This window comes from Megascapheus bottae, chromosome 10 (genome assembly GCF_031878675.1).
Source record: "Megascapheus bottae isolate mThoBot1 chromosome 10, mThoBot2.hap1, whole genome shotgun sequence".
NCBI lineage: Eukaryota > Metazoa > Chordata > Mammalia > Rodentia > Geomyidae > Megascapheus > Megascapheus bottae.
The window spans coordinates 16,582,673-16,588,193 of record NC_143518.1 but is presented as its reverse complement, the minus strand read 5'-3'; the positions used below and the strand labels follow the sequence as shown (position 1 = coordinate 16,588,193).

At 35.9% G+C, this 5,521-nt stretch overlaps 1 pseudogene; it reads right to left on the bottom strand.

Moving 5' to 3' along the window:
- Positions 1 to 236: 236 nt before the first annotated feature.
- LOC150057629 (small nucleolar RNA U3) lies at positions 237 to 428 on the bottom strand (annotated as a pseudogene).
- Between the last annotated feature and the right edge of the window lie 5,093 nt (positions 429 to 5,521).

The following is a 5,521-nucleotide window of genomic DNA, read 5'->3' as shown; positions in this document are numbered from 1 at the left end:
CCAAGCCAGATTTTATTTCTATGTCCATAGTTTCTAAAATTAAATGATCTAGCTGCAGTTCTATAAAATTTATAGATGAAGAAACAAGAATTGTCAATGTCTTACCAAATGGGAAGTTTGATGAGTACAGCTCAGGGTCTTCTGAGTCCTGTTATGATATTTTCCCCTAAGACCTATCTTTTCTCTTCTCTTTTTCTCATTCTGGCTCCAATTTTTTGTTTACAAACTTAACAGAAACCACTCAGGAGCATCCTCTCCTGTGATTTTCTCACAAAAAAGAGAAAATCAATCATCAATGAAAACTGAGGTTGCAGCAAGGCAACTCCACTAACTCTTGCTCACTCAGGCTGAGACTATGGTTCTTGGCTCCATGTTCAGAGAAAGTTCTCTAGTTACAAATAGGACAAATAATCCCTGGAAGTATACTATTTCTGATCTTTCTTGGAGTCTTTCATGAGGAAAGCGATAATCTGTAAAATAAATCTTCCATTGGTATAAAGTTGGTTCTTCTAACATAGGATTAGCAAGCTATTACTTTGGGTAAATCTGGTCTCTAAGCTAAAACTAACCCTTAGATGTTTAAACTATAATAAGGAAAAATATTCAAAAGAATAATAGTTTATGATGTGAGATTATATGAAATTCAGTTTTCAGTGACCATAAACAAAAGATATATTGAAATTCAGCTGAGCTTATTTGTCTTTTATGCTGTAATTTTTGACTACTTATGGCACTGATCTTATGCTCTATATATGCTAATATACTGCCCTCTGCCTTTACAGAAAAAATGTTCCAAACCTTGTCCTCATACTTGGTTTCTTTCAAGAGTTTCATTCAAGAAATATCAGAAAGATCTCATGGAACTAAATTGTCCTATTTTCTCTTTCCATAGTCATTCACCATGTATTTATTTTAAGGAGGGGATGGATTTTTGAGTAAATGAAGACTTTTCTGCTTCATTTTTCACTCAGAGCAAGTGATTGCATTATAACTGTTAGGACACAAAATTCAGGTTAAGAAAAGATAATTGGAATAACTGAGCCTTAAATATGACAGTGCTGAGGTTGAAAACTCCACCTTTTTCCTCTGACACCTAACACTGGCTATTGAGTATATGACTTTCATTTTTTTCCTTTATTATTATTTCTTATTGTAATGAATAGAAAGGTTACAGTTATATTGGCCAGATAGAGGGTGTATTACTTCATACACATTGATAACCCTTCTCATGTTTTTGTCCCCATTTCCCTCCCCCAACTCCTTCCCCATATCTTGTTTTTCCTCTTCCCTTTCCGATTTCAAATAAACCAATAAACATATTTACAATATATCAGATAACAGGATAAGGTACTATAACAATGTAAGAATAATCAAGGAACAACAAAAGAGATGAGAAATAACAGTATATTTAGAACAACAATCCCACATTATATGGTTCTTGTTTCCATATCCTGGAGATCCTTTCATATAGCCTCATCCTATATGGCCTAATGTATCTATGTTTTGAGCTATTGTAATGGAATTCTATGCTGCCGTCAGAAAGAACAACATCACCCGATTTGTAAGGAAATGGAGACTTGGAAAAAGTCATATTAAGTGGAGTAAGCCAGACCGAAAGAAACATGAGCTCAATGGTTTCCCTCATTTGTAATAATTAGTACAAACCTTGGACTCTCCAAGCCTAGAGATTTTTATCACCAATTAACCAGGTAAACTTCAGAAGTGGAGGTGTTACTCAATTAGTAAAGTACTAGCCTTACACAAAAAAAATGCAAAATAAGAGTATGAATTTCTGAGTTCTAGCCTTAGTATTAGCTCAGAAAAAAAGGGAAAAGAAAGAAGAAAAGAACGAAGAAAACATAGCAAATAAGTTCCCATTAAAACTCCCTGCATAGTTGTCCTGTGAGAGCAATTTGCTAGACTCTGGAGAAGAGCTGAAAAAGGAGTTGCAAATCTAAAAGAACAAAGGAAAATATCCAGTGCCTCTATCTTCCAAGAAAGGAGCAGACGGGCCACACTCCAGTCTGTGGGGGATTGGGTATAGGGCCATACTCCAGTCTGTGGGGGATTGGGTATACCAAGTACTCAAAAAATGTTGAGTCATTAGGGATTTTGACCACTTAGAGTACATGACTTTCATGTCAACTTGCATGTCAAGTCAAGCCAGTCAGATTCTTTCTCAAGAATTTGCTCAAAGAGATATACATTTATTGCCTAACAATGTTACTTTTAGCCATAGGTATATTTATTTCATACATGTTAGTTGTATCTTCTCACTTTATAGATTTATGGTTTCCATCTGACACTTTCAATTTTTTTCTCTTTTTAAAATTGTGTTTGTTTTTTGTTTATGTGGTATTAAGGAATTTAGCCCAGGGACTCATGCACAGTAGGCAAGTATTCTACCTCTAAACTACATTCCTTGCTCATCTACTTGATTCTTTTTTTTTTTTTTTGCCAGTCCTGGGCTTGAGCTCAGGGCCTGAGCACTGTCCTTGGACTTTCTCAAGGCTAGAGCTCTACCACTTGAGCCTCAGCACCACTTCTGGCTTTTTTCTATGTATGTGGTACCGAGGAATCGAACCCGGGTCTTCATGCATGCTAGGCAAGCACTTTAACCACTAGGCCAAACTCCCGGCCTCTCATCTACTTGATTCTTGTAGGCATCTATTTTCATGGTCCCTGAATTTGTAAAATGTTGATGTGAATTAACTAGAGTATGAATTTGGAGGCTATGTGGCCATGGGACATTATGCTATTGTGAAAAAGAAAAAGAAGATACAATGGGAAAAAATAAATTATAGAAAGCCAGATCTTGAATCTTTCCACCAAAGAATGAGACAGAGTAAAAGAGATGGAAATTGTAGCTTTGATTCCTGATTTTAGGAGCCCTGGTCCTATCACATTTATTCATTTATTATATTTATTTATATGCTAAATAGCTGTTCAAAGGTATATCAATTGAATGTACCAATCTATAAGTACAATGCATCTTGATCAGTGTCTCCTATTCCCTCCAAATTTGAAGGACTGATGACTTCTGCTAAGTTATTCCAATAAATATGGCCACTTTAAGGCTAATATTCAAAGTGAGCTAGTTTTTACATTTCAACATTCACTGACTTGGGCAATTACTTTAGAAACTCTGAAATGCTATGACATTAATCAAAAGGTAAGTAAATTAGATTATAACATAAACCATAAAAGTTATATAGATTATGAAATGTACAGGTCACTACTGTGTTTTAATCATTTTAGCCTGCTGATTTCTGACTCCATGCTCTATCCTTCTACATGATATTCCAGCTACAGTGACATTTTGCTGTTCTTCAAAGTACTTCCTGTCCCTCCATTTTCTGGATACCTCACTTCTACAGAGAAGGCTTTCTTGATTCTATTTACTCTAGTAGTCCCTTGCTCCTTGGTTTAATTTTCTCTTAATTTTTTAATATGGTAAACAATTGAACAGTATCCAAATCAATATATGGCATATAGTTTGTCCTACAAGTAGAAAAATAACAAATATACAAACTAGATGTTCATGTCAGAAACGACACTAGCCTTGGTGTATCCCTCCAGCAACCTCTATGGACAATTCTAAAATGGAGAAATTGGCAGAGAAGAAATGTTTTGAAAGATAGCTCCAGATCATGCAACAGGTTAAAGAAGTAGATTTGGATTTGAAAGGCAAGAAATTGATCATTGGTTGGCTATACTGTTGAAGAAATGTTCAGCTGTGGAAAATCCGTGTTACAAGTACACATTTCAGTTTTGTGCGGCCAAGTCAACACAAGCAAATGACAAGAAACATACCCACTCCAAGTGTTTGCTGTCCATAAACAAAGGAATGAAACTAGAGGCAACAAAGAAAGACATTTTTGATTTTCTGGATTGTGATGGTGAGCATATATTACTTTGAAAATGCCTACAAAACGCAGTTAAATTGAGTTTTCTTTTTAACACAACCTTAAAGCTACTTGTTTTTACTCTTCTTAATAGCAGTGCCTCAACTACATTTAAAAAGCACATTGTCTTCCTTTGAGAACATTTTGCTTGGTCTATGCAGGTCAAAGAGGTCTCCCTGTGACCTGATTCTGACTGATAATATGTAATAATAATTGGCTGGGAAGAAGAAAGCTTCTAAGAAAAGTTTCTCACTTCTTAGAAAGAAATCTACAAAATTCTCTCTTTTTCTTCCCTGCCTTTAGGGTATTGCCCTGTATAAATGTGATGCTAGGAACTTAATGAGCTCTCTTGTGATCATGAAGATAACAGCCCATTCTTTGAGCATGACAGAGAAGAAAGGTGGAAATACCCAAGATAGTTGCTCTTCTTCTTCTTCTCTTCCTCCTCTTCCTCCGCTTCCTTCTTTTTGATGCTAACAATGTTAGAGCTCAAGGCTTCCCCTTGTTAAATAGGGGTTCCATTGCTTGAGCTATGCCTAAATAACTTGTTTTGCTTAGGCAATTTTTAAGTTAGAGTCTCAGTTTTTGCTCAGGACTGTCCTGGACTGGGATCTTCCTATTTATACTTATTATCTCTATTGGAATGTACCATGGCATCAAGTTTTTTTTTCTGATAAGATGAAGGTTTTCTAAACTTTTCTGCCCAGTCTGATTCAGAACCATTGCCTTTATCTCAGCCTCCTGTGTAGCTGATTTAACAGATCTAGGTATTGACCTGTGCCGTCTCAGAAAGACCATCGTCTTCCTGATATTGGCTCCTCCATTCAAGTATCTAAAATTACAGAAACGAGCCATGGGTACTAGTTTTGATGAACTATTTTAGTTATGGAATTATCTTTCTTCAAGTATCTTGCTAAATTTTCTGTTAGATGAATTATCTATGAAGGTAAAAATACTTTCTCTCATGGTGATCATCTTTACAGACTTTTTCTGTACCTTTCCTGTACAAATAAAGTTTATGTCAGCACTGAACTTTTGGCACTTAATATGACTGATACACCAGTAACTATACCTAATATTTATTATTTGCTTTACCTCTGACTGTGATAAATTCCTTTGGATTAGTTCTTAGTTTGGAGGAATTAATTCTACCTACTATAATGTTATGGAAGGTTATATGCTCTAAGCCTGGCCAACCAGATTATCTCATTGTCTAACCCAATGCTATTGTTCCATAACACAACCATGTGACCATAGCTGGCTCAGGAGAAAGAGTTCTAGGATTTGATGGAATTTTCAAGAAACTACCTTGGGGTAGCATTTTGATTGAGAATAAGTTCACCACAGAGGTGAAGACAGAGGTGAAACATAGGTAAAGACAGAAGAAAGAATGAGGTGTGATGGCACATGTGTAAAAGACTTAGGAGGTAAGGCAAGAGGATTACTAGTTCAAGGTCAGCCTGACTTGCATATCAAAACTTAACCTTTAGATACTAAATCCACTAGCACAATGATGTTCATTGCAGCATTATTCACCATAGCGAAGATATGGAACCAACCTAGATGTCCCTCAGTTGATGAGTGGATCAACAAGATGTGGTATTTATACACAATGG